Source organism: Pleurodeles waltl, chromosome 1_2 (genome assembly GCF_031143425.1).
Source record: "Pleurodeles waltl isolate 20211129_DDA chromosome 1_2, aPleWal1.hap1.20221129, whole genome shotgun sequence".
Classification (NCBI taxonomy): domain Eukaryota; kingdom Metazoa; phylum Chordata; class Amphibia; order Caudata; family Salamandridae; genus Pleurodeles; species Pleurodeles waltl.
Genome location: NC_090437.1, coordinates 25923840 through 25949823, shown reverse-complemented (window position 1 = coordinate 25949823; position 25984 = coordinate 25923840).

The window sequence follows — 25984 nt, the reverse complement described above, 5'->3', positions numbered from 1 at the left end:
GCAGGGGGGTCCCTGGGGGCAGGGGAGGGCACCTGTGGGCTCATTTTGAGCCCACAGGCCCCTTAACGCCTACCCTGACCCAGGCGTTAAATAGTGGCGCAAATGCGGGGTTTTTTGACCCGCCAACTCCCGGGCGTGATTTTTGCCCGGGAGTATAAATACGACGCATTTGCGTCGCCGTCATTTTTTTAGACGGGAACGCCTTCCTTGCATCTCATTAACGCAAGGAAGGCGTTCACGCAAAAAAATGACGCTATTTGCCAATACTTTGGCGCTAGACGCGTCTAACGCCAAAGTATAAATATGGCGTTAGTTTTGCGCTGAATTTGCGTCGAAAAAAACGACGCTAATTCGGCGCAAACGGAGTATAAATACGGGCCCAGGTGGGAAGTTACCAGACCCCTATCAAATGGCACACACCTTACCTCCATGATGACTGGGAAAACCTTGATATTTCACCAGGGGTGTTGAGGTGATAGATTGCATGCACAGCCCCCGTTATACACAGGGACACAGAAAATCCAGACTTGTTGGGGCATGTGATCCTCACAAGTTAGAAGACACAAATGTTGATCATGGGCAATGTTAGAAATGGGGTCTTTGGTTGGCAGTCAGGTTACTCCCCGTCCAAGCAGGGACCCTCACTCTAGTCAGGATAAAAGAGAATCACGCTCAGCTAACCCCTGCTCACCTCATTGGTAGCTTGGCACGAGCAGAAGGCTTAACTTCAGAGTGCTAGGTGTAAAGTATTTGTAACAACACACACAGTAACTTAATGAAAACACTACAAACTGACACAGCACAGGTTTAGAAAAATAGAAAATATTTATCTAAACAAAACAAGACCAAAATGACAAAAATCCACAATACACAAGTCAAGTTATAAGTAAAAATGCAAAAAGAGTTTTCATGTAATTTTGAACACAACACTAATGTTGTTAGTGTGAAATTGTACCTTGGGTGCATCAAAAATAACCCCGCACGGCCGAGTGTGCATCAAAAAGGGCTTGCAATGCGTCGATTTCACTCACGAGCGAGACCTTGCATCGTTTCTCCTTTGGTTGGGTCGGCGTGTGTTGTTTCTTCTCTCTGCAGTAGAGCAATGCGTCGATCCGGTCAGCACTCTCGAGTGCATGCAGGCCTTGCGTTGTTTTTATACACCCAGCAGTGTTTGCTTCCGAAATTCAGCCGCAGGATGATCCAAAAACCACTCAGTTTGGGTTGCGATCTCACCAGCCTCCATCAGCGATGCTGAGCATTGTTTCTCCAGCCGCGAGCGTCTATCTTTCATTCACGTTGCAGGCAAGCGTTGATTTTCAGCTGCGAAGCCGGCGGCACATCTGTTTTTCAGCCGCAGATTGGAGTCATGACGATCTTATCCCCGAACGGCGGTCTGTGTGTGGATTTCTCACTCTTGGGCTGCTAGCTTCTCTTCTCAGTGCCCCAGGAACTGTATGGGCACCACTTGGCAGAGTAGGAGTCTCTCCAGAGGCTCCAGGTGCTGGCAGAGAGAAGTCTTTGCTGTCCCTGAGACTTCAAACAACAGGAGGCAAGCTCTAAATAAAGCCATTGGAGATCTTCACAAGAAGAAAGGCAACACAAAGTCCAGTCTTTGTCCACTAGCAGAGGCAGAAGCAGCAACTGCAGGATAGCTCCACAGAGCACAGTCACAGGCAGGGCAGCTCTTCGTCCTAGGCTCTTCAGCTTTTCTCCAGGCAGAGGTTCCTCTTGGTTTCCAGAAGTGTTCTAAAGTCTGTGGTTTTGGGTGCCCTTCTTAAATGCATTTTCTCCTTTGAAGTAGGCCTACTTCAAAGCAAAGTCTCTCTTGAATGTTAAATCCTACCTTGCCCAGGCCAGGCCCCAGACACTCACCAGGGGATTGGAGACTGCATTGTGTGTGGGCAGGCACAGCTCTTTCAGGTGTAAGTGACCACTCCTTACCTCCCTCCTAGCACAGATGGCATATCAGGATATGCAGGCTACACCCCAGCTCCCTCTGTGTCACTGTCTAGTGTGAGGTGCAACCAGCCCAACTGTCAACCTGACCCAGACAGGGAAACCACAAACAGGCAGATTCAAAGAAATTGTATAAGCAAGAAAATGCTCACTTTCTAAAGTGGCATTTTCAAACACACAATCTTAAAATCAACTTTACTAAAAGATGTATTTCTAAATTGTGAGCTCAGGGATCCCAAATTGCACATGTCCATCTGCTACCAAAGGGAATCTACACTTTAATCAGATTTAAAGGTAGCCCATGTTAACCTATGAGAGGGACAGGCCTTGCAACAGTGAAAAATGAATTTAGCAATATTTCACTGTCAGGACATATAAAACACATTACTATGGGGGTGATTCTAACCCTGGCGGTAGGTGATAAAGCGGCGGCCAACCCGCCAACAGGCCGGCGGTCCAAAAAATTGAATTCTGACCCTGGCGGGAACCGCCAACACAGCCCGCCACATTAACACTCCGACTGCCACCGCGGTACAGACAAACAGCGCGGCGGTCACCGCCAACAGGCAGGCGGCAGACAATGTACCGCCCACAGTATCACAACTCACCAATCCGCCACCTTTTCCGGGGCGGGAGCCCCGCCGATAAAAACACGGCGGAAACAGACTACGGACGGGAAAACGCTCACCAAAACACACTCCACGAGTACGGAGGACAGCATGGAACCCGAATTAAACATCCTACCTGCACTCGTCTACCTGCTCATCTACCACGAGTACGAACTCCGGCGCAGACGACAACGGTGAGTACTGCACCTACGACACATGGGAGGGGGAGGACGAAAGGTTACGGGCACACACATATGCGACCCCCACCCCCCCAAACTATGTACACACCAATGCAGAGCAACAATGCACAGTGACACCACCCAAACCCCCCTGAAAAATGCAACAACATTATTAAAATTTGAACCAAATTTTTATATAAAAAATAGACTCTGAGACGTATCGGCAACTATGCAAAATATCCATAACAAAATAATACTATACACACTGCCATGGCGAACCGAGGCAATTAGTCCGCTACATCCAAGTCAAATGGAACAGTCCGTGGGCTACAGTGTAGCGACACAAGGGCAAAGCCCACACAGGAGACCTGAGTCCTTTGGAGAGAACACTGCAGGGGCATCTGATGAAAATACTACAGGCACCTCAGGGGGAAGGGAATGGGGGGGCACCACAGCCACATGAGTCCACGACACAAGATCCACGAAGGGGCCACCATGCCCACTGTGCCATCCTGGGGAGTGCAAAGCCACAGTCTCTCAAGTCTCTACAGTGGGTGGCTTGCCCACTGTACCATCCTGGGGAGTGCAAAGCCACAGTCTCTCAAGTCTCACAAGTGGGTGGCTTGCCCACTGTACCATCCTGGGGAGTGCAAAGCCACAGTCTCTCAAGTCTCTACAGTGGGTGGCTTGCCCACTGTACCATCCTGGGGAGTGCAAAGCCACAGTCTCTCAAGTCTCTACAGTGGGTGGCTTGCCCACTGTACCATCCTGGGGAGTGCAAAGCCACAGTCTCTCAAGTCTCTACAGTGGGTGGGTTGCCCACTCTGCCATCCTGGGGAGTGCAAAGCCACAGTCTCTCAAGTCTCTACAGTGGGTGGGTTGCCCACTCTGCCATCCTGGGGAGTGCAAAGCCACAGTCTCTCAAGTCTCTACAGTGGGTGGCTTGCCCACTCTGCCATCCTGGGGAGTGCAAAGCCACAGTCTCTCAAGTGGATAACAGTCTCCACTGGTCAAGGAGGAGGCATGGGGGGCACAGTGAACCATAAACAGTGCTTGAGATGAAGGGGCCCAGCGGAGCGGTGCTTGAGACGGCGGGGCCCAGCGGAGCGGTGCTTGAGATGAAGGGGCCCAGCGGAGCGGTGCTTGACAGGAAGGGCCCAGCGGAGCGGTGCTTGAGACGCCGGGGCCCAGCGGAGCGGTGCTGGAGCCGGCGGGGCCCAGCGGAGCGGTGCTTGAGATGAAGGGGCCCAGCGGAGCGGTGCTTGAGATGAAGGGGCCCAGCGGAGCGGTGCTTGAGATGAAGGGGCCCAGCGGAGCGGTGCTTGAGATGAATGGGCCCAGCGGAGCGGTGCTTGAGACGGCGGGGCCCAGCGGAGCGGTGCTGGAGCCAGCGGGGCCCAGCGGAGCGGTGCTTGAGATGAAGGGGCGGAGCGGTGCTTGAGACGAGGAGGAGGGGGACCCAGGGGTGGTAGTGACTGTTGGGATGTCTGCATCTGTGTGTTGCTTGGGTGAGTGTTTGTGGGATCTGTGGTGCTTGTGTCTGGATGAGCTGCCCTTGGGTGTTGAGGTGTGTGCAGGCTGGTCAGATGGTGTGGATGGGATAGGCTGAGGAACAGGAGACAGAGACAGGGTGGAGGCAGTCAGAAGAGGGAGGCTGGAAACAGGGACAATGGCTGCCGTCAGTGCTGAGGCCAGAGCATTGAACGATCGTTGATGGGCAGCCTGACCCGAATGAATGCCCTCCAGGTAGGCATTGCTCCGATGCACCTCCCTTTCTACCCCCTGGATGGCATTCAAAAGGGTAGTCTGCCCAACAATGAGTGTCCTGAGGAGATCAATGACCTCCTCACTGAGGGCAGCAGGGGTAACAGGGGCAGGGGCTGAGGTGCCTGGGGCGAAGGAGACGCCCGCCTTCCTGGGTGAGCGGGCACGGAGCGTAGGCTGAGGGGCTGCTGGGAGGGCGGGGCTGGTGCGCTGGGTGGCGGCTGTACCTGTAGAGGCGGGGGCCCGGATGTTGCCGCCACCGCTAGGGAGCTCCCATCCGAGGACGTGTCGCTGTCGCTGCTCTCACCAGTGGTCCCCGTCGTGGTGCTCCCCTCGCCCTCCGGCTCACTTGGGCCCTCGGTGTCTGTTCCTGTGCCCACCGGGGCCTTGTGGCTTGCAGCTCCCTCGTGCTCTGATGCCAAATCTCCTCCGCCTGATGATGCTAATGCACACATGCACAAGAAGATGAAGAAGAAGGGTGGGGGGAGAAAGAGAAGACCTGGTTGAGTGCATGCAATGTCAACACCGTTGGCGGAGATGACAGACACAGGAGCCGCATGCACTAAGCCGCGCATTCGGGGCACACTACTCAGTACTTCTGACTCGGACAACAGGTCAGGAGACGACAAGCACGCACATGTGTGAGGCTGGACCATCAATAGCTGGACTTGTCACCCTACGGAGGTGGGGTCCGGGAGCACAGGGCCATGCCTAAGGGAGAGGACTACACTACAGAAAGCGCCCTGGCCTAATGTCACCCCCAACCCTCCTCCCCCACCCAGACGCCTCTACTGCGCAGAAAGATAGCTGAATGTGCTGATACTCACCTCCTTGTGTCTGCTGTGATGCTCTCAAGCGCCCATCCAAATCAGGGTAGGCCACCGCCAGGATCCGGGACATCAGGGGGTCAGGGTACGACTGGCACCCCTCCTAGGTTGGGAGGCCATCCCCAGCAGTGACTCGGCGGTCTTCCTGGTTCCGCGGCGGATGTCCTCCCACCTCTTGCGGCAGTGGGTGCCCCGTCTGACGTGGACCCCCAGGGCCCGGACTTCCTTGGCGATGGCACGCCAAATCCCGACTTTCTGATGGGCGCTGACCTATGTGACATGTACAGGGTGGGAAGGAAACAATCATCAACTTACTGCATGTTAGATGTGATTGGCCCCCCCTCCCCAACCTTGCAATATAGCACATGCTCTCATCTGTCGTGCGTTGCACTCCTCATTCGCCCCCCACCCCACCAACTTACATCCACCCCACTCCACACAGGCATCGCCCATTCCATGTGCACCCGGTGTACTAACCTGTTGGTCTGGAGGACCGTAGAGTAACGCATACTGGGGGAGGACCCCATCCACGAGCTTCTCCAACTCTTCAGACGTGAAGGCAGGGGCCCTTTCCCCAGTCGCAGCAGCCATTGTCACTTCCAGACCGAGTTCACAGCAGCACTTGCAGTATAGGTCCTCTCCTGTGGATGATCAGGTCTCGAGTGATTAAGCAGATAGAAAATGGCGGTCACGCCCGCGGCGGTGCGTACCGCGGCGGTGCGTACCGCGACCGCCGGCGCACATCGTCATTGGCTCCTGAAACCCATAGGCTTCAATGTTATCCAATGCGGCTCCGTATAGCGGTCTTCGACCGCCTACCGCCACGGTGTGCTCCGCCAGCGCAGTGACCTCACATCCCATTGTCCCACTTCACAGGTCAGGCAGCTGCCATTTCAAGGGCCCACATGGCATAATCTCTACTGCGACACACAGGCCTAGGCCTGGCATTGCCACACATACACGCCTTTCAATACCTAGATAACCGTGTGCCATGCAAGCAGTGGTGAATGTACCAGTGATTATCTTGACTCTGTGCTCCATGTTGTCCTTCCTAGGCACCGTCCGCTGGGATTTGCGAGGAGAAGGATGAATCCTCGCGTGTACCGACCGCTGGTGGACCTGTCGACAATGGAAGAACGCCACATCATACTACGATACCGACTTGACCGTGCCACCATCCATGAACTGTGTGCCCAGCTGGAGCCAGCCCTGATGTCCCCCATCCGCCAACCCACAGGAATTCCCCCTCTGGTGCAGGTGCTGTCAGTCCTCCATTTTCTTGCAAGTGGCTCATTCCAGACAACAGTGGCCATGTCATCTGGAATGTCTCAGCCAATGTTTTCAAAGGGTTTGTCTAGAGTGTTGTCTGCCCTGACGAAACACATGCAGAGTTACATTATATTCCCAGAGGAGGTTGATTTGCCCACTGTGAAGGGTGATTTTTATGCCCTTGGACATATTCCCAACATAATTGGTGCCATTGATGGGACCCATGTAGCCTTAGTCCCCCCAAAAGACGATGAGCAGGTGTACAGAAACAGGAAGAGTTACCATTCTATGAACGTCCAGGTGGTCTGTTTGGCTGACCAGTACATCTCCCATGTGAATGCAATGTTCCCTGGTTCAGTGCATGACGCGTATGTGATGCGTAATAGCAGCATCCCTTTTGTGATGGAACAGCTACAGAGACAACATGTGTGGCTAATAGGTGACTCTGGTTACCCCAACCTGCCTTGGCTATTGACCCCCAGTGAGGAATCCCCGGACCAGGGCTTAGGAACGGTACAATGAGGCACATGGGCGAACTAGGAGGATCATAGAAAGGACCTTTGGGGTTCTGAAGGCCAGGTTTAGGTGTCTGCATATGACAGGGGGATCCCTGATGTACTCACCAAAGAAGGTGTGCCAGATCATCGTGGCCTGCTGTATGCTTCACAATCTGGCATTGCGACGTCAGGTGCCTTTCCTGCAGGAGGATGGTCCAGATGGTGGTGTTGAAGCAGCTGTAGAGCCTGTGGAGAGTGAAGAGGAGGAAGACTCAGAGGACGACCCAGACAACAGGGACAGAGTTATCCAACAGTATTTTCAGTAGCACACAGGTAAGAATCACACACGCCATTTTAATTTTCCTGACTGCCTCGTTTTTCTCAACTTTGTCTATGACCCCCCAGTTATTTGAAACTGATGTTTGAGTCTCCCTTCCCTTTTCAGTGCTGTATGACCCACTGCGTGACTTCTGCTTGGTTAGCCCATGGACTAATGCTTATTGATCTCGGTATGTGTTCAGCACAAAGTTTACAGAACATAATTGATCGGTAATGTGTTTTACATTTGTAAATAATACAGCATGACTCCAGCATGATTTCAGTGCATTGAGTGATTTATTTTTGGTGCTAGATAATGGTATATGATATTCACACGGTGATGGGTGGGGGTGGAGTAATGTCCATGGCAGAGTCCAGTTCTCAGTCTCACAGGTGCATTGTCCATATGCCTGTGGAAGGATGGAGCAGGGGCAGTTCAAGGTTGGACAGGGTGGCAATGTGGGACAGTGGGATGACTTCAGGGGGTATCTCATGCTGGCGGGGGTCTTGACATCCTACTCTGTCTTTTTTTTGGATCTCAGGCTCCTCTTGCGGGGTGGTTGTTCTTCAGCAGGAGGTGGGGTTCTGGTGGCCTGTCGTTGTGGTGGGGCCTCCTGTCCACTAGCGCCGGCGGAGGTGGTAGGCTGTTCCTGGTCCGGGCTAGTGACAGGGGCCCTGTGTGGTGCCACATGGTCCCGCAACGTGTCTTCTATCCGGTGGAGGGCCTGGACTAGGCTCCCCATGGCGGTAGAGATGTGGGTGAGATGATTGTTGAACCCCATGTAGCGTTCCTCCTGCTGTGCCTGGATCTCCTGGAACCTGGCCAGTACCGTCGCCATCGTCTCTTGTGAGCGGTGGTAGGCTGCCATGATGGTGGTGAGGGCCTCTTGGAGAGTCGGTTCCCTGGGCCTCTCCTCCCCCCCCTGTCGCACAGCAGCCATCCGAGTTGCCCTGTTTCCCCCGGACTCTGTCCCCTGGACGGTGTGCCCACTACCACTGCCCCCAGGTCCCTGTTGTTCTGGGGGTGGTGGGTTAGCCTGGGGGCCCTGTAGTGGCAGACACACCGCTGATTGACCTGTCCTAGAGACAGAGCCATGGGCCCGCTGGGTGGGAGCTGTGCTGTTGTTCCCAGAGGGGGTTGGGTCTGCTGTGGCCTGTGTGTGGGGAACCGACTGTCCAGAGGTCCCCGATGGTCCGGGCTGGTCGTCAGGTTCCAGGTCGACAGAGCTGCTGTCATCACTGGGTGCCTCTTCCGGGGGGGGGATGGACATTTCTGGACCCTCCTGGTCGGTGTGTTGGCGTTTGGGTCCTGCATGGGGTAAGAGAGTATGGTTATTGTTTCTGTGTGTGCTATTGTGTGCGATTTATGGGTGCCCTTGTCCCCCAGTGCTGTCATTCCCTTGGGGGAGGTGTTGTGGGGGTGTTGGGGGGGGTATGTGCAGTGGTCATGCTTAGGTGATGGGTGTCCATAGTTTGTGGTGGCATGCCGGGGTTGGTGTTGGGTGGGTTGTGCTGGGGAGACATTCTCAGGGAGGATGTGTGATGGGGGGTTGGGGGTGAGGGTGGTGGTGGGGGTTGGCATGCTGGGGGGGGGGTGAAGTAGTTGAGATTGTACTTACCAGAGTCCATTCCTCTGTGTACTCCAGCGAGGCCATCAGGATGCAGGATGTTTAGTACCTCTTGTTCCCATGCTGTGAATTCGGGTGGTGTGGGTGGGGGTCCCCCGCCAGTCTTCTGCACTGCGATGTTGTGTCGCGAGACCATCGAGCGCACCTTTCCCCGTAAGTCGTTCCAACGTTTGCAGATGTCCTCTCGATTTCTGGGATGCTGTCCCACCGCGTTGACCCTGTCCACGATCCGCTGCCATAGCTCCGCCTTCCTGGCTATAGTGGTGTGCTGCACCTGTGAGCCGAAGAGCTGGGGTTCGACTCTTATGATCTCCTCCACCATGACCCGGAGTTCTTGGTCCGAAAAGCGTGGGTGCCTTTGGGGTGCCATGGTGTGGTGTGGATGAGGTGTGGGGTGGTGTATATGGTGAAGAGTGTGTTGATGTGTGGTGCTTTGTGCTTCTATGTGGTGTGTGTGATGGTGTAGTGTGCCTCTGTGTGAGGTAGCTCTCTATTCTGTGATGTGTCTCTCTCTCCTTCGTCTATGATCTTCGGTCGTAGGGGTTTGTGGGTGATGTGGGTGTGTGTTTTATAGTTGGTTGGATGTGTGGGAGTGTTGTTTGTATGTGTGTCAGGTGTGTGTATTTCAAATTGTCCAATGTGGCTGGGTTTTGGAGCTGTGTGTGTATTTTGACCGCGGCAGTTTGTACCGTCAATGGAATACCACGGTTGAAAGACCGCCGCGTGGATTCGTGGGTCAGAATGGCATGGGCGTGTTTGTGTTGGCGTGACGGTGGAGGTTTGGTCATCTCCAGTTTTCCGCGGCCCGCTGATGTGGCGGCCTTCCTTGGATGTCGGGATTTTGGCGGTCCCGCCGTTGTGGGTCAGAATGACCGTGGCGGTTTACCGCGGCCGCGACGGTAGAATGGCGGACTTCTGACCGGCGGTAAGGGCCTTTTACCGCCGAGGTCAGAATGACCCCCTATATGTCCTACCTTAACCATACACTGCACCCTGCCCTTGGGGCTACCTAGGGCCTACCTTAGAGGTGCCTTACATGTAAGAAAAGGGAAGGTTTATGCCTGGCAAGTGGGTACACTTGCCAAGTCGAATTTACAGTTAAAAACTGCACACACAGAACCTGCAGTGGCAGGTCTGAGACATGATTACAGAGCTACTTATGTGGGTGGCACAACCAGTGCTGCAGGCCCACTAGTAGCATTTGATTTACAGGCCCTGGGCACCTCTAATGCACTGTACTAGGGACTTTCTAATAAATTAAATATGCCAATCATGGATAAGCCAATTACATACACATTTTGTAAAGAAGCAATTGCACTTTAGCACTGGTTAGCAGTGGCAAAGTGCCCAGAGTAACAAAACCAGCTAAATCAGAGTCCAGCACACATTAATAGCCTGAAAAACAGAGGCAAAGAGTTAAGGGAGACCATGCCAAGGATGAAAAGTCTAACACATGCCCCCCCCAGCTGAAAGTGGGGAGCAACTACCCAACCTCATGGGAGTTCTCATCACTAAGGCGGAAGAACCTGGACAGACCATCAGCATTTGCGTGTTCTGTACCAGGATTGTGTTCCACCATAAAGTCTATCCCCTGTAGGAAAATGAACCACCTCAACAGTTTTGTATTCTCACCCCTCATCTGCATTAACCATCTGAGGGGCCTGTGGTCGGTCTGAACCCGGAAGTGAGTTCCAAACAAGTAGGGTCTTAGCTTCTTCAGAGCCCAGACAACAGCAAACGTTTCACGTTCTGTGGCACTCCACCTACGTTCCCTGGGAAGTAACCTCCTGCTAATGAAGGCAATGGATTGATCTAGGCCCTCTTCATCAAGCTGTGAGAGTACTGCTCCAATGCCATGCTCTGAGGCATCTGTTTGCACAACAAACTCCTTAGAGTAGTCAGGTGCCTTCAGCACAGGTGCTGTGCACATGACAGCCTTCAGGGCATCAAAAGCGTTCTGGTAAGCCTCTGTCCAGATCACTTTCCTGGGTTGCTTCTTCGAAGTCAACTCAGTCAAGGGGGTAACAATGGTACCATACCCCTTGACAAAACTCCTGTAGTATCCTGTGAGACCTAAGAAGGCTCTCACTTCAGTCTTAATCTTGGGAGGCTCCAAAGCCAGAATTGTATCTATTTTTGGCTGTAGGGGTGCCACCTGGCCTCTCCCTACCTGGTGTTCCAAGTACACCACAGACCACTGACCTATTTGGCACTTGCTTACCTTAATAGTGAGGCTTGTCTTCTGTTGGGCCGCTAACACTCTCCAGAGGCGTTGCAGGTGTTCCTCCCATGTGAAACTGAAAACAGCAATGTCATCCAGGTAGGCGGCCCTGAAATCATCCAGCCCAGCCAACACCTGGTTGACCAACCTCTGAAAGGTGGCCGGGTCATTCTTCATCCCAAATGGCATCACTTTAAATTGAAAGTGTCCATCTGGGGTAGAGAATGCTGACCTCTCCTTTGTCCCCTCAGTTAAGGCAATCTGCTAGTACCCAGATGTTAAGTCAAACGTACTGAGGTATTTGGCAGCCCCAACCGGTCAATGAGCTTATCAGCTCGGGGGATGGGTGTGCATCAGTCTTGCTGACCGCATTGAGTCCCCGGTAGTCCACACAGAACCTGAGTTCTGGAGTGGTATCAGGTGCAGCAGCCTTTGGGACCAATACAACAGGGTTGGCCCAAGGACTGCTGGAGTGCTCAATAACCCCTAGGGTAAGCATTTTGGATACCCTGTCAGTCACCCTGTAAACGTTTTGTTTAATGGGTGTACTGTCCCCAGTGTCCACATCATGTGTGCACAAGTGTGTGACTCCTGGGATCAGGGAAAATAGTGAGGCATACTGTCCCAACACGGGGCAACAGTCACCCTGCTGCTCCTTAGTCAGGGAGGGGGAGAGGATCACTCCCTCCACAGAGCCATCTTTTTCTCCTGCAGACAGGAGGTCAGGGAGAGGTTCACTCTCCTCCTCCACCCCATCATATGTCGCAAGGAGCATGGACAGTTCAGTCCGCTCAAAGTGAGGTTTGAGGCGGTTGACATGCAGGACCCATAAAGGGTTCCTTGGAGACTGCAAGTCCACCAGGTAGGTGACTTCACTCTTGTGCTCCACCATCTCAAATGGCCCAGACCACTTATCCTGGTGTGCCCTATGCTCCACTGGTGCCATCACCCTCACTTTCTGACCAGGTTGAAACTCGACCAGAGTGGCATTCCTGTAATTCCACCATTTAATATCCTCTTGGCTTGCTTCTAGGTTCTCTTGTGCGAGACTCCTGAAGCGTGCAGTCTGGATTCTCAAAGCCAGAATGTAGCTAAATACATCCTAGGGGGGTTTACTAGGAGCTTTCTCCAAAGCCTCCTTCACCAGACTCAAAGGTCCCCTCACAGAGTGGCCATAGATGAGCTCAAAGGGACTAAACCCAAGTCCCTTTTGAGGCACCTCCCTATAAGCGAACAGAAGGCATGGCAAGAGGATGTCCCACTTCTGCCTCAAGGGCTCTGACAGGCCCTGAATCATGCCATTCAAGGTGCGGTTGAATCTCTCAACCAGACCATTACTTTGGAGGTGGTAAGGTGTGGTGAACTTGTAGGTCACCCCACACACTTTCCACAGAGACTTCATATACGTGGATATGAAGTTTGTGCCCCTATCAGATACCACTTCCTTGGGGAACACCATGCGGGTAAAAACCCTCATCAGTGCATGACCCACTACAGGGGAAGTGACTGACCTCAGAGAAATGGCTTCTGGGTACCAGGTGGCATGGTCCACCAAGACCAGGATGAACCTGTTGCCCAAGGCTGTCTTGGGGTCCAGAGGACCCACAATGTCAATACCTACCCTCTAAAAGGGAGTACTAACCACAGGTAAAGGTTGGAGGGGAGCCTTACATTTCCCCCAACTCTTGCCACTTGCCTGACAAGTTGGTCAAGACCTACAGTGTGCAACAGAATGATTGTGCAAACGGGTGCTAATAGAAGTGGGAGACAAGCCTCTTATATTTCTTGTCCTGCCCCAGATGTCCTGCCAAAGGCACATCATGAGCCAACCCCAGTAGGAAGGCCCTGAAACACTGGGGTATCACCAGCATATGAGCTGACCCAGGCTCAGGAACCTTAGGCTCACTATACAGGAGGCCATCCTCCCAATAGATCAAGTGAGTACTGGGCCCCTCGCCAGCTGCTTGGGCTGCAGCCTGCTGCTGCAGTCCCTCTAGAATAGGGCAAGTTTTCTGTGCTTCACAGAATGACTCTCTGGTTGGTCCCCCCCCCTGCTGCCACTGCGACAGCTCAGGGACCTCCCTCAGTTCAGCCACCTGTTCCCCTGTAGGCTACTGGGCGTCACCCTCAGGCTCTGCCTCCACCCGGACCGTGAGAACTTCTGGGGCCAGTTTCCCATGCCCCCTGCCCTTCCTCTTCTTGGCGGTCCCCTGGGCCACTGTTTCAGGCTCCAGGGGCTCTTGACCACCCTGACGAGCTGCCATTGACAGGGTGGATATGCATACCCACCCAGGCAGACCTAACATCTCCAAATGAGACCTGTGTTTCACCTCCTTCCAAGAGGAATCCTCCAGGTCATTGCCTAGCAAACAATTAACAGGCATGGTTGGACTCACAGATACCTTCAAGGAACCTGAGACCCCCTTCCATTCAAAGGGAACCTGCACCACTCTGCACAGGCGCAATGAGTTGTCCAAGGCAACTACTAGGTGAAGTACATTGTAGTCACACTGGCTCCTGTGTCTCTCAGAGCCTCCAACCTTTGTCTATTAATAGTCACCGACTGCCTGTACTTCTTAGTGTTCTCAGGAATGAGGGTTCTCTGTACCATCTCACTGTCCACTCCTCCCCAAGCGCTACACTGGCCAAACCCTGGGATGGTGCACCAGTGTGTGCCAGTGTACTTTTGGACATTTGTGGACCCCCTTCACATGACCCACCTGGTCACATGCATAGCACTTACGTGGGGGACCACCGGCAAATGGCTTCCCTTTGGAGAACCATGGCTTCTTCTCACCGGGGGGTTGGGAATCTTTACCTTGGGAATCAGTTTGGGGCCCTTTAGAGAACTCCCCCTGTTTACCCTTACCCCCCCCTTTCTTCTGAGAGGGACCCGGTTTACCCTTGACTTGGTCTCCCCCATACATCTTTTGGACCCTGGTGCTCTCCCAGCGGTCCGCTTCTTGCTCAAGCTTCCTGGGATCAGTCAGCTTGCTGTCAATCAGGTGCTGGCGCAGCTATGGAAAACATAAACTGTACAACAGCTCCAAAGCAATCAGATTGTAAAGCCCCTGATACGTACTTACCTTACTGCCCTTCACCCAACCATCCAGTGACCTGCAATAAGAATCAACACATTCCAACCATGTTTGGGATTCCTTCTTCTTATAGGACCTAAACTTATCCTTATACTGCTCAGGGGTGAGACCATATCTTGTGAGTAGGGCATCCTTCATGACAGTGTAGGTGAGATTCTGAGCATCCCCTAAGTGTATCCCTCCCCTCTACCTCAAAATGTTTCCACAGACCCGCCCCCCAATGAGCTCCAGGGACCAGATTCATGTGAAGAGCAGACTAATACCCCTTAAACTACAAGTATATGTCATCCTCCCTCTTGTAATCCTTCACTAGGTATTTTGGGATGTGTACCCTTCTTTCAGGCTGCACTTTACTGTTGATGTCACCATCTCTCCTGGACTGGCTCCTATGACCTAACTCTTTCAAGCTAAGCTCCCGAGCCAGCTGTAGCTTCCTTCCCTCAATGGCCATCCTTGTCTCTTCCATCTCTAGACTGAGCTTCTTCAGCACCAATTGTTACTCTCTTTCTGCCTGTCTGTCCTGCAACTCTTCAGGTGTCAGACCCTTGGAGGACACACTGCTACCTGCCTTAGAGACTCTCTCCCTAGACAGACCAGGCCCACCCACTACATCATTGTGAGTGACTTGCACCACTTCCTCCCCTTCCTGCTCAACATCTGTGTGCCCCTCAGCTTGTTTGGCTGTCACCTAGGCCCTCAGCACCTTTTGCAGCTCCTCCTTCTTGGATTTGGATGAGCTCTTAATGTGACAGGCAAAATCCTTGCAGAATTGCTTCAACTGAGCTACTGTATAGCTCTCCACTTTCTGTACGTCAAAAGCATCTCCAGCTGATGCATCTCCAGATTGAGACATGATGAAGATTTAAACAAGTGCAAAGTTCTGAAAGCAGAATAACAAGTTCCAAAATGAAGTTTAAAAAAAAAGTAGATCCAGGGATCAGCAAGAAATAGAACAAAAAAGAAGTCCCAAAGAGAAAAGCAAAAAATCACAAGACAAGTAATTTGTGGTCACTTAGTGGTCTGAACTCAAACAGTAGTGTACACTTAATTACTGTATGTCAAGTGCAAATCCAAGTCCAATCCCATCCGCTGATCACCAATATTAGAAATGGGGTCTTTGGTTGGCAGTCAGGTTACTCCCTGTCCAAGCAAGGACCCGCACTCTAGTCAGGGTAAAAGAGAATCACCAAGCATCAACATCAACAACCTGGGAAACAGAGGCAAAAAGTTAAGGGAGACCACGCCAAGGATGAAAAACAGACAATTTTGTCCAATCAGCTCTGGGCCCTGTTGGTTAACAATGAATTGAAGTCACCCCAATGACATGTACATGATACTATTGATGGCTGGTAGGAAATAATCATAGATGCGGAGTAGATCATTGTTGAGGAATGTGTGTTGGACTGCATGTGTTATCTGCAGTTGCAATGTACATTTTGGCCCTCATTACAACCCTGGCGGTCGGTGTTAAAGCGGCGGTAATACCGCCAACAGGCCGGCGGTTAAAAAAATGGAATCACGACCACGGCGGAAACCGCTAACACATACAGCCACTTTAACACTCCGACCGCCACGGCGGTAGCAACAAACACTGTGGCGGTAACCACCAACAGCCAGGCAGAAGACAATGTACTGCCCACCTCATTACAACACTCCCATCTGCCAGCTTTTCCAGGGCGGTACTAACGCCATCAAAAGCACGGCGGAAACAGTACTTGGAAGGGAAACCACTCACCTCTCGACACTCAAGGAAGAACCAGAACGCCATGGACCCCAGCTGCTTGTCCTGCCCATGCTGGTGTATCTTCTCATATATCAGGAGTACCAACTCTGACGACGATGACCACGGTGAGTACAGCACCTAGTATACAGGGGAGGGGGGAGGAAAAAGAGAGTGACACACACACACAACACACAACATCCCCACCATCAACCCCACCACCATACACACAAACACATGCAACAACATTACATATACACCCCTAACCCTCTGGAATAACGCAAGGACAAAAGTAATTGAGTCAAATTAGTGTTATATTCTAAATACTCAGAAATACATTTATATTTCAAAAACTGTGTTTACAAAATATACAATACGTACAAAAGGCGGGACAATGTCCACCCAAAATATCTGTGGCCAAACCCACACTTGACTCCTGCATCAATACGGAGAGAACACTGCAGGGGCATCAGGTCGAAAACACACAGGCACCTCAGGGGGACAGGGAAGGGGGGGCACCTCAGCCGGAAGATGGTACAACGCCACTGCTCCTGGAGGGGGCTCCATGCCCACAGCGATGTCCTGGGGGGTGCAAGGCCACAGTCTCACAAGTCTCCCCAGTGGGTGGCTTGTCCACTGCTTCATCCTGGGAGTGCAAAGCCACAGTCTCTCAAGTCTCTCATGTGGGTGGTTTGCCCACTTCTTGGTCCAGGGGAGTGCAAAGCCACAGTCTGTCAAGTCTCTCAAGTGGGTAGTTTGCCCACTGCTTGGTCCTGGGGAGTGTAAAGCCACAGACTCTCAAGTTTCTCAAGTGGGTGGTTTGCCCACTGCTTGGTCCTGGGGAGTGCAAAGCCACAGTCTCACAAGTCTCGCAAGTGGGTGGTTTGCCCACTGCTTGGCCCTGGGGACTACAAAGCCACAGTCTCTCAAGTGGGTGGTTTGCCCAATGCTTGGTCCTGGGGAGTGCAACGCCACAGTCTCTCAAGTCTCTCAAGTGGGTGGTTTGCCCACTGCTTGGTCCTGGGGAGTGCAAAGCCACAGTCTCACAAGTCTCTCAAGTGGGTGGTTTGCCCACTGCTTGGTCCTGGGGACTGCAAAGCCACAGTCTCTCAAGTGGGTGGTTTGCCCAATGCTTTGTCCTGTGGAGTGCAAAGCCACAGTCTCTCAAGTCTCTCAAGTTGGTAGTTTGCCCACTGCTTGGTCCTGGGGAGTGTAAAGCCACAGTCTCTCAAGTCTCTCAAGTGGGTGGTTTGCCCACTGCATGGTCCTGGGGAGTGCAAAGCCACAGTCTCACAAGTCTCTCCAGTGGGTGGTTTACCCACTGCTTGGTCCTGGGGACTGCAAAGCCACAGTCTCTCAAGTGGATGGTTTGCCCACTGCTTGCTCCTGGGGAGTGCAAAGCCACAGTCTCTCAAGTGGGTGGGTTGCCCACTGCTTGGTCCTGGGGAGTGCACGGCCACAGTCTCTCAAGTGGATGGCTTCTCCACTGGTTCTGGAGGGGGCTTTGTGCCCAGTGTGCTTCATCCTGCCAAGGATATGGTGAGTGGATGCCTTTGTCCACTGGTTCTGGAGGGGGCTTTGTGCCCAGTGTGCTTCATCCTGCCAAGGATTAGGTGAGTGGATGCCTTTTTACACTGGATCTGGAGGGGGCTTTGTGCCCAGTGTGCTTCATCCTGCTAAGGATAGGGTGAGTGGATGCCTTTCTCCACTGGTTCTGGAGGGGCCTTTGTGCCCTGTGATGCAGCACTTGGGGGGTACCAGGTCACAGTCCCTCACCTGGGTGTCAGAGACACGAGATTTGCAGTGGTCAGGATGCATGATAGTTCATGGAGGCAGGGCTACAGTCCATCCGCCGGCGGCTACGGCTGCACAGTGGTAGTCATGCCAGTGGTGGTGGGGGTGCTGCCAGTGGTGGGGGAAGCTCCAGTCCTTCTCCTGCAGCCTCGGACGGCTGCCCACTGGGGCTGCTGCTGCTGGCAGTGGTGCTACTGTCAGCGGTGCAGGTGGCTGTGCTGGCCACGGTGCAGGTGGCGATGCTGGCGGTTGTGCTGGTCAGGCCTTCACCTGCAGGCTCGGATGGCTGAAGTGCCTTGGCTGGTGTTTTGTGCCCCTTCCTGCCATTGGCAGATGGTGGTGCCACCTTGGGTCTGGCAGCTGGAGTCTTTGAGGTGGCGTTGCTGGGTGGTTGTGGCTCCTTCCCCTTGCTGGATGCTGTTCCCTTCTCCACCTTGCCAAGTGGCAGAATGTTCTTTGCCTTGGCAAGGGTTGGTGGCACACTGGTTGGCCTGACGGGTGTTCCCTTTCAGCCTCTGACAGCTGCAGGAACCACAGCGGGCGTGGACTTGGTGCTGAGGTGCTGGGCTGGGTTTTGGCCTCCCTGGCCCGAGCGGAAGGACTGGGTGGAGGGGTAGGGAAGAGGTCAATGCTGGCTAGGAGAAGCTTCTTAGGGACATTGGGGCAGGAAGAGGGTGAAGGTTTGGGAGTGGAGGAAGAGGAAGTGGTTGTAGGAGGTGTCAGTGTGCTTTGTTTTGGTGCAGGTGTATGAGCTGGATTTTGTTGTGAGGTGGATGGCTGTTGGGTGAGTGTGTGCTTGCGTTTGTGTATTTTGGGAGGAGGGGTCACAGACACAGTGGGAGAGGACACAGGGGATGTGTGCATGGATGTGGGGGTGGTGACTGCCAGTGAGAGGTGTATAGTGATGGGCATGTTGGCGATGGAGGTAGTAGATGAGGATGGAGTGCATGCAGGTGTGAGTGGAGACACTACTGGGAGGGAGGTGGACGAGGAGGAGGAGGGGGACACAGTGGAGGCAGTGGATGTTGGTGTGATTGCATGGGGATGGTGCTTGTATGAGTGCCTGTGATATGAAGTGTGGTGCTTGTGTTTGCCTGAGCCACTTCTGTGTGTTGATTTGGGTGAATGCTGGTCTGAAGGGTTTCTTGGGATAGGCTGGGGTTGAGGGGATTATGACTGGGTAGAGGAAGTTGGAGGGGGGAAGCTGGAGACAGGGACAATGGCTGCCACCAGTGAGGAGGCCAGTGCCTGAAATGCTCTCTGTTGGGCCACCACGCCAGAGTGAATGTCTTCCAGGTATGCATTTGTTTGTTACAAATGCCCTGTGACACCCTGGATGGCATTCAGTATGGTTGACTGCCCAACATTGAGGGATCTCAGGAGGTCAATAGCCTCCTCACTGAGGGCAGCAGGGCTGACCGGGGCAGGGTTGAGGTGCCTGGGGTGAAGGAGATGCCCACCCTCCTGGGTGAAAGGGCTCAGGAAAAACGCTGAGGGGCTGCTGGGAGGGTGGTGCTGGTAGGGGGGTGATGGCTGTACCTGTTGCTGGGGTGGGTACAGAGGTGTTCGCCACCACCAGGGAGCTTCCATTGGAGGAGGAGTCGCTGTCTGTAGTGTCCCCTCCTGTCTTCGTCATGTTACTACCCTCTCCCTCCGTCCCACTGGTGCCCTCACCCTTGGTGGATTTGGCCTCCATGTGGGATGCAGCTCCCTCTGTCACCGGTGCCTCTGCTGCTCCGCCAGATGATGCTAATGCACACAAGGACAGGGTGACAATACAAAAAGGGTGGGAGAGACAGAGAATACACTTGGTCAATGCCAGCAACAACACTACTGTTGACGTACACTACTCACAGGGAGCTGCCCTATGCACTAGGCCATGCACTACCAGTTATAATGCTAGTCACCAGCCCATGGGGGACATGGCATAGCGCCATCAGCTGCACATCTGAAACCCACAGGATCCTGCACAGTAGTAGATGCCCACTAACACCATTGGGGTTGGAGTGCTCCAGAGCCTCCCCAACAAGGGACCTACCGTGCCATGTTCGCCCTGGCCTAGGGGCACCCACAGTCCACATCCCCCACCCAGGTAAAACCTTAACACGCACCAACTCATGAATCTGAATTTGTACTCACCCCCTTGTGGCTGCTGTGATGCCCTCAAGCACCCATCCAACTCTGGATAGGCCACCACCAGGATGCGGAACATCAGGGGGTCAGGGTGCGATGAGCACCCCTTCCTCGTTGGGAGGCCAGCCCCAGCTGGGCCTCCGCCGTCTTCCTTGCCCAGCGGCGCAGGTCCTTCCACGTTTGCGGCAGTGGGTGCTCCGCCTGTCAAAGACCCCCAGGGTCCACACCTCCTTTGCAATGGCACGCAAACACCCTTTTTCTGATGGGCACTGACCTGCAGGAAAAATACAGCAGAAAAGGGATTAGTAATACCGTCAGGACCATCACACTCATGGCCCACCATATTCCTCCTATCCACTAACGCACAGACATTGACCACCATACATGCAGCACTCTGCCCAAGACACCTCAGCCCCCCCTACATGTGGCTTACACACACAGCACTCCATACATTCATGACCCATGCATTATGCTCACAGTGTACTCACCTGTTTGTCTGATGGACCATAGAGTAAAGTGTACTGGGGTAGGACCCCATCCACAAGTCTCTCCAACCCCTGAAGGAGTGAAGGCAGGGGCACTTTCACCAGACACATGGACCATTGTCGTTTCCAGACACAGGTCACAGCAGCACTTCAGTGTAGTCCTCTCTTATTGAAGGTCAGATAGCAAGTGAGTGAATGGATAGAAAATGGCGGTCACGTTTGCGGTGGGTACATCGCCATTGGCTCCTGGAACCCATAGGGCCCAATGACAACCAATGTGAAGCTGCGGGGCGGTCATCAATTGCCTTCCACAACGGCACACAACGCCAGCGGAATTACCTCCTTTCCACTTGTCCCTCCTCACAGGTCAGGCAGCCGCCATTTCAGGGGGACACAGGCAATCGCACATAACTGCGTCACAGCAGACATTGGCATATCAACTGACTCTCAAATTCAAATACTGGTTCTGTAAATGAAGAGATGCATCATTATTGCAATAGATGTGTGAATATGAACCTCTGTTCACCTTTTCCTCCCTAGGCTTCAAACGCTGAGGATGAAGATGAGATGGAGACATCCTCCAGTGTACAGACCCCTGGTGGACCTTGCTACAATGGAGGACAGACACATTATCCTAACATACAGACTTGATCGGGCCACAATCCAAGAACTGTGTGCCCAATTGGAGCGAGACCTGATGTCAGCTATCCGCCAGCCCACAGGTATCCCCCATCTAGTGCAGGTCCTGTCAGTGCTCCATTTCCTGGCAAGTGGTTCCTTCCAAACAACAGTGGCCATGGTACCAGGTATGTCTCAGACAATGTTCTCAAACGTGCTGACCAGAGTGTTGTCTACCCTGCTGAAACACATGCACAGCTACATCGTATTCCCCCAGGTGGAGGATTTGACCACAGTGAAAGCTGACTTTTATGCCCTGGGACCTATCCCCAACATCATGGGTGCCTTTGATGGTAAACATGTAGCATTAATCCCCCCCCCCGGAGAAATGAACAGGTGTTAAGGAATAGAAAAAGCTGTCACTCTATCAATGTGCAGATGGTGTGTTTGGCTGACCAGTACATCTCCCATGTGAATGCCAAGTATCCTGGCTCTGTCCATGACGCCTTTATCTTGAAGAATAGCAGCATCCCATATGTGATGGCTCGACTCCAGAGGCACAGTGTGTCTAATAGATGAGCCCAAGGTCCCCACCCAGTATATGTTGGTGTCTGGGTATGGGATTGTCCCTAAGGGTTAGTGTGTGTCTAACAGTTGTCCCTTGATATTTGCAGGTGACTCTGGTTACCCCAACCTCTCATGGCTACTGACCCCAGTGAGGAATTCCAGGACACTGGCAGAGGAACTTTACAATGAGGTGCATGGGCGAACAAGGAGGATTATTGAGAGAACCTTTGGCCTCCTGAAGGCCAGGTTCAGGTGTCTCCATCTGACAGGTGGATCCCTGTACTACTCACCCAAGAAGGTGTGCCAGATCATTGTAGCATGTTGCACAACCTGGCCTTGAGACGCCAGGTGCCTGGAGATGGTCTTGTGACAGCAGTGGAGCCTGTGGACAGTGAGGAAGAGGAGACAGAGGAAGAAGATGTAGGTAACAGAAGTAATATCATACAGCAGTACTTCCAGTGACACACAGGTAAGACACTGTAACTTCACTTTACTTTTCAGTTTTCTATTGGACATTGTACATGGCAGCATGATTTCCCTATGTCTATGGCCACTTACTGTACCGTTTGGCATCTCTATTTTCAGATCTCTGTGCCCCAGTCTGGCTCCTGGTATGTTTACCGCTGCCTACTACAGGTCATACCAATGTATATATTACTGTACATATGAATTGCAGTGTTTTCAGAATGTTGTACTAATGCATATTTCAATCAATTGACAGACTCCAGATTTGTATTTGTTCCAAGGGGGATTATTTAAGTGCTAATAAGTAGAGGGGGAGAGCTGGGGTGATGGTGAAGGAATGCCCAGTTAGAGTCCAGTGTCTTGGCATCAAAGGTGCATTGTCCAATGGGCATAGGAAGGGGAACAATAGCAGTTCAAGGTGGACAGGGTGACAGAGTGGGACACAAGGGTGACAATCAGGCGAGTCTTATTTCCTGGTGGGGGTCTTGGCAATGTTCTCTGGCTTCTGCCTGGATCACAGGGACCGTTGGCGGGGTGGTTCTCCTTCTGCAGGGGTTGGGGTGCTGGTGGCCTGTTGTTCCAGTGGCGGGGCCTCCTGTTCACTAGCGCCGGCGGAGGGCTGTTCATCAGTGTGGCTAGTGTCAGGGGCCCTTTGTTGTGCCACTGCCTCCTCATGGTGTTGGTCATGTCAGCCAGCACCCCTGCAATGTTGACCAGGATAGTGTGGATGTGTTTCAGGTCCACCCTGATCCCCAGGTACTGTCCCTCCTGCATCCGCTGGGTCTCCTGCAACTTGGCCAGTATCTGGCCCAAGGTCTCCTGGGAATGTTAGTATGCTCCCAGGATCCCTGCAAGTGCCTTGTGGAGAGTGGGTTCCCTGGGCCTGACCTCCCCCTGTCACACAGCAGTCCTCCCAGCTTCCCTGTTGTCCTCTTTCTCTGTCCCCTGAACCGTGTGCCCACTGCCACTGACCCCAGGTCCCTGATTTTCTTGGGTTTGTGGGTTGCCTGGGGTTCCTGTAGTGGTGGACACACTGTTGATTGATTTGTCCTGGGGACAGTGGCATAGGCCCACTGGGTGGGTGCTGTGTTTCTTGAGGGGAGGCTCTGTGGTGGTATGGGACTGTGACAGGGTAACCAACTGTGCAGACGTCCCTGATGGGCCAGGTTGGTCATCGTGATCCAGGCGTACAGAGCTGCTGTCATCGCTGTGGGGACTCTTCTGTGGGGGGACTGGATGTTGGTGGCACCTCCTCTCTGGTGACGTTGAGTGGGGGTACTGTGGGGATGCAAATGCAGTGTTATTGTATCTGCGTGTGCCATCTTGTGCATGGGTGTGTTTCCCTGTATGGTTGTGATTGCCCTGTCAGCTTTGCCTTGTGCGCGTGGTGATTTTGTGGGCTAGGTGATTCTCTCTAAAGGGCATGCTGTGGTGATGGGTGTTCATGCAGGTCTGTGATGGGGGTCCATGCATTGGTGTGCCATGCAGTGCTTGGTATTGGGATGGGTGGGTTGTGATAGTGGGGTATATGTGAGGTGGTGGAGTGATGGGGGTGAGGGTAGGGGTAGGAGTTTGTGATGGCATGCAGGTAGGGTGGGGGTTATAGTAGTAAAGATTTGACTTACCAGAGTCCAGTCCTCCTACTACTCCTGCAAGGCCCTCAGGATGCATGATCACCAAGACTTGCTCCTCTAATGTTGTTAGTTGTGGGGGAGGAGGTGGGGGTCCACCGCCAGTCCTCTGTACTGCTACCTGGTGTCTTGCAACCACTGAACGCACCTTTGCCCATAGGCCGTTCTACCTCTTCCTGATGTCATCCCTTGTTCTGGGGTGCTGTCCCACGGCATTGACCATGTCCACAACTCTCTGCCACAGCTCCAGCTTCCTTGCAATGGACGTCTGCTGCACCTGTGATCCGACTAGCTGTGGCTCTTCCCGGAGGATTTCCTCCACGATGACCCTTAGCTCCTCTTCTGAAAACCTGGGGTGTCTTTGGGGTGCCATGGATGTGGTGTGAGTGGTACGTGTGAGGATGTGTGGGGTGATGGGTGGGGTGATGTTTTGGGGTGTGTGCTGTGAGGTGTGTGGATGGTGTATGGGTGATGGTGTTCTGTGGCTCAGATTGAGTGGGTGCTCCTGGCTTGTCTCTCTCTCTGTTTGCAATCTTTTTTTTCATTGAAAGGGTTGTGGGTAATATGGGTGTGTGTTTTACAGTGGTGTGGGTGTGTGGGTGTGGTGTGTATGTGTGTCAGGTGTGTGTAGTTTGAATTGTCCAATGTGGTGTAGTTTTGTTAGTTTGTATGTATTTTGAGTGCGCCGGTGTGAACTGCCAATGGTTTACCACAGTTGAAAGACTGTTGCGGTGATTCGTGGGTCCTGATACTGTGGGCATTTTCCTGTTGGCGTAACGGTGTGGGTTTTGGTACCGCCAGTTTATCACTGACCTTTGGTCTGGCGGACTTGTGTGGGTGTCTGTATAGTGACGGATTTCTGTGTGTGGATCATAATAACCGTAGCGGTATACCTCCGCGGTCACGGTATGTTGGCGGCCATCAGCATTGCGGTAGGTGGCATTTACTGCCATGGTTGAAATGAGGACCTATATGTCTGTACAACCTCCACCCAATGCTGATGCTGAGGCTTGCTTCTGCTCATATTTCAGCTGCCAACATGACACAAGAACAGAGGCAAGCATACCAGAAGAGGGCCGAGTGCTACCCCCATATAATGGATGTTGAGACCAGATACGGCTGAATGGGCAGGAGTTCAGAAGTGAGAAAGCATCAGGGGAATGACATGTGCTTGACCATGGTGGACCTCCACTGCAGCCAGACAAGGACACTGGAGCAAAGACAACAGGGGTTCAGGGGGCCCAGGCTGGGCCAAATCCCTCCATGTCAGCTCTACCAGTAATTATGCAGCCACCAGTTCAGCCACCTGCAGCAGTAGTACAGAGCCAGTTTAAACTGGGCATGAGAAGGGACACTGGCAATATTTTAGCCAGACTCAAAAAATAGGAGGAGGAATCAACAGAGAACCGGAGGATGTTTTGATACATCAAGAAGATTAAGAAAAGCAGGAAGTAACCATTTGAGTATCATACAACCTCCCAGTTCCTTTTCCTCCCTTTTACTGTTGTACATAGTTTTATATTGGGTTTTAGATGTGTAGTTTTAGGTTAGTGTACGGTAGGCATAGGTTAGGTTAAGTATAGTGTGGGGGTGTTCTACATTATTTTATTGTTGGGGATTTGGATGGGGGTTCATGTTGGGGGTATTTGTGTATAAAAAATAAAATAAAAATACAAAACAAGTATATATATATATATATATACATATATATACATATATATGTGCATATATATATATATATACATATATATATATATGTATATAAATATATGTATGTTCATATATATATATATATATATATATATATATATATATATATATATATATGTTTAGGCAATAGGTTAGGTTAGTACCTGTGTAGTCATAGTTTATGTTGTCCTACTTTTATCTTGTCTCTTAAGGGAGGTGGTCAGGGGCAATGTTTACAGTATGGCGTTACATGTGTAAGATACGTTTAGAATAGGTTAGATAATTGAAGTTGTTAATTAAGTATAGTTAGTATAAGTTAGTTTAGCATAGAGTAGGTTTTAGGTATTCCTTTGGTATATGGTTTTGAAATAAATCCTGTTCCTCTTAGCCTAATAAGTTTTATAATTTGATTAAGTGTCTGAGGATTCTCATGAGTGCACTGGACAAGATGGGGGAATGGCCTAGGGTATGCTTACTGTCTTGATTTCCCAGGTTTGCCATATGAATCCCCTATGAC